Source organism: Hyaena hyaena, unplaced genomic scaffold, assembly GCF_003009895.1.
Source record: "Hyaena hyaena isolate Hyena2069 unplaced genomic scaffold, ASM300989v1 scaffold_434, whole genome shotgun sequence".
Taxonomy (NCBI): Eukaryota; Metazoa; Chordata; class Mammalia; order Carnivora; family Hyaenidae; genus Hyaena; species Hyaena hyaena.
This window is the reverse complement of record NW_024081069.1, coordinates 1,464,782-1,476,447: the sequence shown is the minus strand read 5'-3', so window position 1 is coordinate 1,476,447 and position 11,666 is coordinate 1,464,782.

The following is an 11,666-nucleotide window of genomic DNA, read 5'->3' as shown; positions in this document are numbered from 1 at the left end:
AGCCTGTGTCAGGAAAATGATCTGAATATTCACGCAATGGGCTTTCTGTGGTTCTATTACTGTGGATTCGGAGTTCTGCACTCAGTTGATCCAAAACCACCTGAGGTGGTCAGTAAGAACATGAAGGGCAGTTAGATAGTTAGGACCTTAGATTGGGGGGCAACCCACCCAGTGTTGGGTATACACCTCTGCTTCTGACTTTTATAACTTTGTTCCCAAGTTCACAACAGGCAATAATAATTCCTGTCCATTCCACTTCGCAAAGAATAAAGAGGAAGTGAATATACTGCCAAGGGTGAGTTCATGAGTGAACAAACACAACTGCAGTGATCCAAGGGACCCTCTCACCTTAGCAACATCCCTGTGATGGCAGAAGAAGTAGCAGATTAGAAAGAAATAGCAGTTTAAAAAGCTCATGCAGATGCCCTCTTCACAGTGTCAATGCTCCTCACCTATCTATATACTAAAAGAGCTGCCCTTCCCTGGGGCAGGGGAGGGACCTGGCAAGACAGGCCAAATAGCCCAAGCTTTATCTAGGTCATCCTGAAGCAAAACTTCAACCTTGTTTCCCTGAGCACAGAACAAAGAGGCAGGGATGAGATTAAGTAGCAGGGAAAAATTAATTGCTCCCCCACCCTGAGGCCTGCTTCAGGCATACTGCTATTACTATCTTATCATTGTTTATTTTCATGCCTGTTTTTCCCTGACCACATGTGAGTGACTTGTAGTCAGGCGTCTTTTCATGTTACACAAGAAAAATACGAATACATTTTCTTTGTTAGATAACAATGAAAAGGGGCGCCAGGGTGACTCAATTGGTTAAGCGTCTGACTCTTGATTTTGGCTCAGGTCATGATCTCATGGTTTGTGAGACTGAGCCCCACACAGGGCTCTGCAGGGTTTGGAGCCTGCTTGAGAGTGTGTCTCTCTCCCTGTCTCTCTGCTCCTCCCCTGCTTATGCAAGCCCGCGTTCTCTTCTCTCTCTCTCCTCTCTCTCTCTCTCTCAAAATAAATAAATAAACATTTAAAAAATAACAATGAAACGTTACTGAGAAGATTGAGTCCTCTTTGACCAGTTTTTGTTCCAGTACCTCTAATCCCAGTCCACACCCAGTCTACTAACCTCTATTAGTAGATTGAAGGTAGATACTTTTTCTATGTATTTCACTGAATGGTCTCATATACATATTTAACTTATACAAATTTAATTTTAGCCAAAGCAGAACAAACCAAAACAAGACTCGGAGCAAGAAATAGTGATTAAGTAGTAACATTCCACACACTGAATTGACCCATGACCCAGAGAAATGTAGGGTGAATGAATGACAGAATCCCTCAGTTGAAACCCAAGTCCATCAAGTATCCTGGGCTTCACAGATTGTAACCATTTCACTAACCATGGGGATGATTTAAAATATTTTCAAAGATAATTGTGATAATACTGATTTTTGCTCTAAACATTAACTTTTGAAGCCAACCCCTATTAGGAGTCATGCTCTATATATCCACTCTGGCTCCATGACATATACTCATGCCCAGTTCAAGTCCTGGTATACAGTGATAAAAGTAATTTACATACCAGGATACACAGAATGGAAGCTGCCCCCATGGCCCAGCATACAAATCTAAATTAGAGTCAACTTCCTCACTGTCTAAAAAAACCTAATGCCAATCACAATCCTCCAACTCAGCTTTTGCAAGCGTGCCTTACCCTAGAAAATAGGACCTGCTAGCCTACAAAGATAAGGAAATCCCCCACCGTCTAGCCAAACTCCTCCTAGCCTGTTTCCTTGGTGCCTCTTCTAACACTCTGTACAACTCACTCTTGCCCAAAATCCCTGGGGAAGAGAGCTGCGCTGCTTGTTAGGTCCTGGGCACCCTCAATCCATGGATTGTCTTCCCTTGAATGAGGGACATCAAACTTATCACTCAGTTGCTTTAGTTTTGTCATTTAGCAAACATTCTGTAATGTTGCAGGACAGAAGAAAAGAAGGAAGGATCCTGGAATGGGTGAGCCATACACAAAAGGAAAATCTTGGCTACAGATTATGCTGAGTAATGATATTTCTGATTTTGCTGAGATGGTATTCAGAGGGAAACACCACTCTGCTTATGTGTAAGATGGGCCTTAAACAGTGGCCATTTGGGGCTATCCTTTGGAGCAGGAAGTGTGGGCTTTCTGCTCTGAGTGTGGCATCCTGCTAATAGGGCCTCCATCAGCAAGAATGGGCAGATCCCTGTCCACATGAACTCCATGACACCAAAATCTGACTTGAGCCAGATGTGCTTTTCTTTCCACAGATGCACTTTAAATGACACCGGACTGGCTCTGTTTTCTCTCAACACCAAGGGATCTTGGGACCTTACAGCCCTTACTACATTCTTGGGTATCTGGTCTCCCTGCAGGTACTTGGCATTTTCACAGTCCTGACTGATGATCGCTATCAAATCTCTCCTACCTCAAAGCTCTTCCTGAACCCAGGGTTTCATTTTATGTCAAATCTATTGTGTTTTGGACATTCTGAGCAATGATTTTGCAATGGTGAATGCGTTGCAAAGGAGAAGAGTGGATGGCTGATTGGTACAGTGTTAAAGCCATCCTGGAGTTGGCACAATCAGCTCAGAATTGCCAGATAATTCCCTTTCAGATCTAGCCATCTGAGAGAAACAGCTGTATTAAGAGAACATCCAAGCTCCTGCCCAGCTGTCCCTGGGGTGGGACAGGGTAGAACCTTTTAGCTCCAGCAAAGGCTTCAAAGCTGGAGTTTTTTATCTCTTGGTGCAGGATAGAAAGTGGGGATTAGAAGGATCGTTAGAAAATCATCTAACCGAGCCTTGTCATTTAGACTTCCATTTTCAATTCTTTCAATGTACAAATGAGGAATTTGAGGCTGCAAAAGGGGAAATGTCTGCTTCAAGATCACACATTTGCATTAGTGAAAGAGGGGAAGTGAAAACTCAGGTCTTCTCGCTTCTAATTCAGCGTTCCTTCCTCAACACTGTCCTTTGAAGCACTGGGTGAAACAAAATTAAACCATGTTCTTTATCACTAGAATTCTGAGTCTTTAATATGCTAATACGTGTTTCCTTCTAAGAGGGGAATATGGTTTACAGACATTCCCAAACTTTTTTGACAAGATTAATTTTTTTTTAAATTTTATTCATTTATTCTTTTTTTTTTTTTTTTTAAAGATTTTTACTTATTTCTAGGAGAGAGAGAGAAAGACAGCGTGTGCAGGGGAGGGTCAGAGAGAGAGGGAGTCACAGACTGAAACAGGCTCCAGGCTCTGAGCTGGCAGTCAGCACAGAGCCCGACGCGGGGCTCGAACCCACTAACCGCGAGATCATGACCTAAGCGAAAGTCTCGGACGCTTAGGCGTCCCAGGCGCCACCTATTCATTTATTCTTAAAGAGAGAGAGAGAGAAGCAGAGAAAGAAGGAGAAAGAGAATCCCCAAGCAAGAACTGTACTGCAGGCACAGAGCCTAACTCAGAGCCTAACTCAGGGCTTGAACTCACAAACTGTGAGGTCATGACCTGAGCCAAAATCAAGAGTCAGACACTCAACCAACTGAGCCACCCAGCCTCCCCAGACCAAATTACTTTTTTTTATTTTTGAGAGAGAGAGAAAGAGAGAGGGTGCAAGTGAGCAAGGGTCAGAGAGACAGAGGGAGAGAAAGAGAAGTGGAGTTCACCTGAAATAGGGCTCAAGCTCACCTGAATCGGGGCTCTAGCTCAGGAACTGTGTGAATCATGACCTGAACTGGTCATATACTTAATCAACTGAGCCACCCAGATTACATTTTTAATACAGTGTCTATTTTCATTCTCCAAAAGAGGATTAAAAGATTTTTCAGAACAGTTTAGGAAATACTGCCCTACACCATGCTGTTATTGTTAAGTGCTACACACAAAAATTACCTACACATAATCCCTACAATCTGTGTTACACAGCACTGATGTTGAGACACAGGATATTCAGCCACTGGCAAACATCATCAGTCATTCGAAATATCAACAATGAGCTCTGCATTTCAAAATGCAGAAGTGTGTGTGGTAAGGGAGGGGGAATGTGGGTAGGGCAAGGGTTAATGGTCTGTTCTTCTCTGACAAGCAGAATTGTCTCAGCATATCTGGAGTTTAGGGCTGGTCAGCCTTCATTCAACATATGTTGTTGTGCTTCTGTGACATGTGCTAGATTCTTGCCCTCAAGGAGAATGAAGTACAGTAGAGGAACAAGCACATAAAGGAGTGAGCACTGTTGTAGATGCAATGGCAGGGACTTGTGCAAGACAAAGTTAAAGGGAAGAGCAAGGAGAGAGTGAAACATCATGCTTGAAGAAGGGGACAGGAACAGTGACTAGGATACCTTCCCATAGGGATCCCTTCCATTGGGTGTTAAAGGTGCAGTAGGAATTGACTAAATGGCAGAATGACCTAAGGGAGAGAGAACAGCATGTATGAAGGCAAAAAGGGTAAAAACAACATGGTGCTCATGGGCAGCATGGGAAATTGAGTATTGTTGGCGGGAAGGGGAGAGTCACAGGGTTAACTGGCAGGGATCCGAGGCTAAATAACCTTCTGCACTAGGCTAAGGTGTTTGAACTTCCTCTGTGAGACCAAACTGAAGGAGTTGGCCCAATCTGCCTCCATAAACACTTGCCACTCTGTGACTGTGCAAGAATCAGCCACCTCCTCAGCTCAGGCTAAGATTCCAAATTTTGCCATGTCAACAGATGGCATTTTGAGGTGTGGGCCTTCAGAGAGATAGGCTGGCTGGGACTGAGTTTCAAATTAGCCTCTTCTCCACATAGAATTTAAGAATGAAACTTGGGATGCCTAGGTGGCTCAGTTGGTTAAGTATCTGACTTCAGGTTAGGTCATGAATTAGAGTTCGAGAATTAGAGCCCTGCGTTGGGCTCTCTGCTGACAGCTCAGAGCCTGGAGCCTCCTTCAGATTCTGTGTCTCTGGCTCTCTCTATCCCTCCCCTGCTTGTGTTCTGTCTCCCTCTCTATCTCTCAAAATAAATAAACATTAAAAAAAATTTTTTAATGGAACCCAAATGCCCACCTTTAGCCTAAATGCACCATAGTGTCCAAGATGAAAGAATTTAGAGACAAATCCATCCTCACAACACTTTTTGTAGTTACAATAACTTAGACTCTGAGAAGTGAGGTGATATAGCCAAATGTATCAGCCGCAGAACCAGGATGAGACCCCATGTTTCCTACACTGAGGACTAAGCTTTTTTTAAACTTGCAGTTAAGTTATCCAAGCCAAAAGAAGCTTATCATCTAGCTTGTGCCCATTCATTCAGCACACATTTATTCACTCTCTTCTGTAAATTTGGTTTTAGGAACTAAGAATTCATGGATGACAAAAACCTGATATCTGACCTAGAGGACCCTAAGTCAAAAGGTAAGGACATGACACCACAGAAGGCTCTGGTGGCTCTGAGGACTGAGAGCATGCTGAGTGAACCAGGATGGTCCTTACCATAGCTTTAGATGATTGTTGTCTGAATATATTGACTCAGAGTTGCCACCCTAAGAATTTTTTCAAGAGGCCACAACTCCAGATTTTCAAGTAAAACATTCTGATTTTTAAAAATATTTATTTATTTACTTATTTTGAGAGAGAGAGAGCATGAGAGGGGAAGGACAGAGAGAGAGGGTGAGAGAGATTTCCAAAACAGGCTTCATGCTCAGTGCAGAGCCCAACACAGGGCTTGATCCCATGACCATGAGACCATGACCCGAGCCAAAATCGAGAGTCAGATGCTTAACCGACTGAGCTACCCAGACATCCCAAAACATTCTGATATTTAAAACACTGTAAGGCACAAACAAAATTTATCTGTGAGTAGATTTGACTTTACTGCTGCCATTTTGTGATTCCTATATAGTTCCTACTATATAGCTCAAAGATCTCCCAGGGGGCTTGTTAAAAATACTAAATTCTTGGCTACATCCCAAGACACTTGGAATCAATAGGGCTGGGTCAGGATTCTTTAATCTCTACTTGTCATAAACACTACCAGTGCAGGTAGTCCACAAACCACACGTTGAGAAACTGATCTAGCTGTAGTGTCTCCCACTTAGAAGCTTTCATCTCATCCTTTAAAAAAATTTTTTTTTAATGTTTATTTATTTTTGAGAGAGAGACAGAGTATGAGCAGGAGAAGGGCAGAGAGAAAGGGAGAAAGGGAGACACAGAATCCTAAACAGGATCCAGACTCTGAACTGTCAGCACAGAGCTCAACACGGGGCTTGAACCCTCAAACCGTGAGATCATGACCTGAGCTAAGGTTGGATGCTTATCCAACTGAGCCACCCTGGAGCCCCATCATCCTTTCTTAATCTTAGGTCTCAGACGGTCGATTTATACAGCTGATTCCATGACACTGTAGTTAAGTTCTGGAGGTCAACCTCACACTTTTGGTTCATCTCAGCGCTGAAAGCACCCCACACAAACTCAAAAAAGAAATAGGAAAGACAAACATGGGAAAATGACAGAGATGGATAGTTTGTAGAGAGCTAGTGACAGAAAGGAAGCCAGAATGTAAGAAGAAAGGGGGACTCAGGAAATTGAAGTTAATTGCTGTGTCACAGCCATTCAATGAGGGTGTGGGCTTCAGAAGAATCACCCACTATTGCACACTAACTATAATCCTTTGTCCTAGTTCTCAATTGCTTATCTAGTTAGATACTTGGTTCATTAAGAAGTGGCCAGGAGCCTCTTAGAGGTGAAATGATTCTCTGGGCTGCAGCAACAGGTCTTCCTTCTTTTGAGTAGACTACCTGATTTAAACTTTCTCCTAAGAGTAACTGTTTGGGGCCATTTTTGGGTCTAAGACTCAGGGGGTACAGTCTTCTTCATATAACATAGGCTTCAAGGGGAAGAGTGTATGTCACTGGAAAAACAACTACAAGGATTGCCTTGACCTGACTTCTCCCTACCACACCAGCCCCACCTCCATGCCTACACTGTTCCATCAATCCCAGCCTGTGGTTTTCATATTCACAATACTGCTTCTCCTTTCTATGCCTTTGCTTGCACTGCCCCTTCCCAGTGCCTGGGATGCAATTCATCCCTTTTCAACCCTCCTTCACCAGCTTACTGTTTACTCATCATCTAAGATCCAGGATACCTTCTAATTCCCAGGTTGGTTCAGTTCTGGATATCTGTGTTCTCATGATGCCCTTTCCACAGTTAATCCCCCTTTACCACACCCAGTTACATAACCTCTTCAGAGATCCAACTTTGTCTTTGGACCATGAGCTTGTGTGCAGAATTTCTTCTTATTTATTTCAGTATTTGTAGAATTTATTCCAGTGTCTGGCACATAGTAGGGGCTCAATAAACATTTATTGAATAAATGAGGTTTAACCATGTGGGAGCTATGCGACTTTGTCAAATCATTTAACCTTCTTAAGATTTCTTTTACCTGCACAATAAGGTAATAATACTTTCTCCCTAAGGCTGTTATGAGAACTAAATGAGATAATATGTGCAAAACATTTAGTATAGCACATGACTGAAAGAAGATGATCAATAATTTTTTTAAGAGCTAAAAAAAAGGGTGCAAGAAGTTATCTGTCCCAACCTCCTGCTTTCATCATCAAAAACCATTAAGCCAGCCTTCTCATGCTGCGGGATCTGAATACCATTTTATTTATTTATTTTCTTATTTATTTATTCTTTAAATTTACATCCAAATTAATTAGCACATGGTGCAACAATGATTTCAGGAGTAGATTTCTTAATGCCCCTTACCCATCTATCCAATCCTCCCTCCCTCAACCTCTCCAGCAACCCTCTGTTCTTTATATTTAAGAGTCTCTTACGTTTTGTCCCCCTTCCTGTTTTTATATTATTTTTGCTTCCCTTCCCTTATGTTCATCTTTTTTTTCGTATCTTAAAGTCCTCATATGAGTGAAGTCATATGATATTTGTCTTCCTCTGACTGACTAATTTGGCTTAGCATAATACCCTCTAGTTCCATCCATGTAGTTGCAAATGGCAAGATTTCATTCTTTTTGATTGCCAAGTAATACTCCATTGTGTATATATACCACATCTTCTTTATTCATCCATCCATCTATGGACATTTGGGCTCTTTCCATACTTCGGCTATTGTCGATAATGCTGCTATAAACATTGGGGTGCATGTGCCCCTTTGAAAGAGCACACCTCTATCTCTTGGATAAATACCTAGTGGTGCAACTACTGGGTTGTAGGGTAGTTCTATTTTTAATTTTTTGAGGAACCTCCACACTGTTTTCCAGAGTGGCTGCACCAGTTTGCATTCCCACCAGCAGTGCAAAAGAGATCCTCTTTCTCTGCATTCTTGCCAACATCTGCTGTTGCCTAAGTTGTTAATGTCAGCCATTTTGACAGATATGGTATCTCATTGTGGTTTTGATTTGTATTTCCCTAAGTGATGTTGAGCATTTTTTCATGTGTCAGTTAGCCATCTGGATGTCTTCTTTGGAGAATTTTCTATTCATGTCTTTTGCCCATTTCTTTACTGGATTATTTTTTTTTCGGGTGTTGAGTTTGATAAGTTCTTTATAGATTTTGGCTACTAACCCTTTATCTGATATGTCATTTGCAAATATCTTCTCTCATTCCTTCAGTTGCCTTTTAGTTTTCTGATTGTCTCCTTCATTGTGCAGAAGTTTTTATTTTGATGAGGTCCCAATAATTCATTTTTGCTTTTGTTTCCTTTGCCTCCAGAGATGTGTTGATTAAGAAGTTGCTGCGGCCAAGAGATAAGAGGTTTTTGCCTGCTTTCTCCTCTGGGATTTTGATAGCTCCCTGTCCTACATTTAGGTCTTTCATCCATTTTGAGTTTATTTCTGTGTAGGGTGTAAGGAAGTGGTCCAGTTTCATTTTTCTGCATGTCACTGTCCAGTTTTCCCAATACCATTTGCTGAAGAGACTGTCTTTATTCAATTGGGTATTCTTTCCTACTTTGTCAAAGATTAGTTGGTCATATGTTTGTAGGTCCATTTCTGGGTTCTCTATTCTGTTCCATTGATGAGTGTCTGTTTTTGTGCCAGTACCATACTGTTTTGATGATTACAACTTTGTAATATAACGTGAAGTCCAGGATTGTGATGCCTCAAGCTTCGGTTTTCTTTTTCAAGATTGCATTGGCTATTCAGGGTCTTTTCTGGTTCCATACAAATTTTAGGATTGTTTATTCTAGCTCTATGAAGAATACTGATGTTATTTTGATAGGTTTGCATTGAATATGTAGATTGCTTTGAGTAGCATTGACATTTTAACAATATTTGTTCTTCCAATTCAGGAGCATGGAATATTTTTCCTTTGTGTGTGTGTGTTTGTGTGTGTGTGTCTTCTTCAGTTTCTTTCATAAGATTTCTATAATTTTCAGTGTATAGATTTTTCACATCTTTGGTAAGGTTTATTCCTAGGTATTTTATGGTTTTAGGTGCAGTTGTAAATAGGATCGATTTCTTGATTTCTCTTTATGTTGCTTCATTATAGGTATCTAGGAATGCAACTGATTTCTGTGCATCGATTTTATATCCTGAGACTTTGCTGAATTCCTGGATCAGTTCTAGCAGTATTTTTGTGGTATTTTTTGGGGTTTCCATATAGAATATCATGTCATCTGTGATGAGTGACTTTCTCCTGGCCAGTTTAGATGCCTTTTTTTTCTTTGTGCTGTCTGTTTGCTAAGGCTGACCTTCAATACCATGTTGAATAACAGTGGTGAGAGTAGACATCCCTGTCATGTTCCTGACCTTAGGGGGAAAGCTCTCAGTTTTTCCCCAGTGAGGATGATATTATCATTGGGTCTTTCATATATGGCTTTTATGATCTCAGGATATGATCCTTCTATCCGACTCTCTTGAGAGCTTTTATCAAGAAAGGATGCTGTGTTTTGTCAAATGCTTTCTCTGCATCTGTTGAGAGGATCATGTGGTTCTTGTCCTAAGTACTAATTTAGATTTAAGGAAGAAGATGGTAACCACATGCCTCTTTCTGGGGATGTACTCTAGATGGATTTTCATTCCAAAGAAACAACACTCTTAAGGGAAAAGTCTCCAGAGTGCACTCTGCCTGGGCCACACCTAAGTAGGTGAGAGGAGTTTGCATATGAAAGTCATGCACTCTTTTTACCTAGACTCTCATGAAATGATAAACACCCCATACTTGCAACTCTCTAAATCAGGAGGGAAAAATGAAACAGAATCAATGATCTGAGCCTGATTATGTTTCAAAGATAGGATGTTATTTCTAAACTCTCACCCATCATTCCTTTTTACTCCTCACCCTTAAGATGATAACCATTTGCCTTTGTAACTGGCAATAGAGGAAGAGTGAGTAACTATAGCAGAGAGAAAGTTGGGTAAACTGGCTGTTGTTTCACTGGAATGACTCAAGTAAAATATAATCAACGTATCATATTAGTATCTTTCTTACACTAAATTTGCCCTTAAATTAAGAATTGAAGCCATCGAAGGTCTTAACAGCTGGGCATATGAACCTCCCCAGGTCACAATTAGGACTAGAAATTTGCCTTTTAAGGCAAACCAAAGGAAGCCACCCACCTGGAGACCACAGAGGACCCATCCTTAGGGGCAAGTCTCTGGACAGTTCCATTCAGTGTAGTTCAACATGTATTTCCCAAATGCTTTGGGCCAGTTGCTGTGCTAAGAGTTGGGGAGACAGATATCACTAAGATGTGGTACCTGCCCTAAAGGAGCTACCAGGCTGGGGCTCCCTTCCTAATTGATTTCCAGGTCTATCAGTGGATGTGCCAAGTGGGGATGACATATCTATTCCTGTGCCCATAGGAGATGCTGCCTAAGGGCCCACACTCTCTCCCATTCAGCTCAGTGCAGTCTCAGAATTGTTTTCAGTACAGCACATCTGAGTGATCACCTGGCCAAGAGATGAACCTATCCCCGCCGTTGGTAGTGTACGGGCTTTGGAAATATGCAGCTCTAAATTCAAACTCTGACTTCAGTTTATACTGTGTTGTCTTGGGAAAACCCCTTGCCACCTTTTGAGCTTCAGTTTCCTCATCTCTCATGGGATGGGCTTCACAACAACTCTCCAAAGTTGGTATTATTACTATCCCCTTTTAAAGATGGGGAAAACTGAGGAACAGTTAGGGTAAGCAGCTTGTCCAAGATCACAAAATAGAAAGAGGAAGAGCCAGCATTCAAAGCCAGAAGTCTATTTTTAGAGGCCATTCTGGTAACTGCTAAGGTTTGACTGGTCTTAGGCTGGTCAAATGCTCTCTAGGAGCTAACAAGCACGAAACTACCAGACTCAGATGACATACATAATAGAGAGTTCATTCATTAAGAGACCTATTCTATTGGCTGAAACTTCAGCTCTGGCTAGAGACAATTTATTTGGTCTTAAAAAAAGAAAAGCTGTGGTGGAAAGACCTGCAGGAGTTGCATGTATCAAAGCTCATGTCAAATCCAAACTGTTTGACTAAGAGTCTGACTCTTGAAAGTGACTCATCTGGGGGCGCCTGGGTGGCTTAGTCGGTTAAGCGTCCGACTTTCGCTTAGGTCATGATCTCGCGGTTCGTGGGTTCGAGCCCCGCGTCGGGCTCTGTGCTGACTGCCAGCTCAGAGCCTGGAGCCTATTTCAGAGCCTGTATCTCCCTCTCT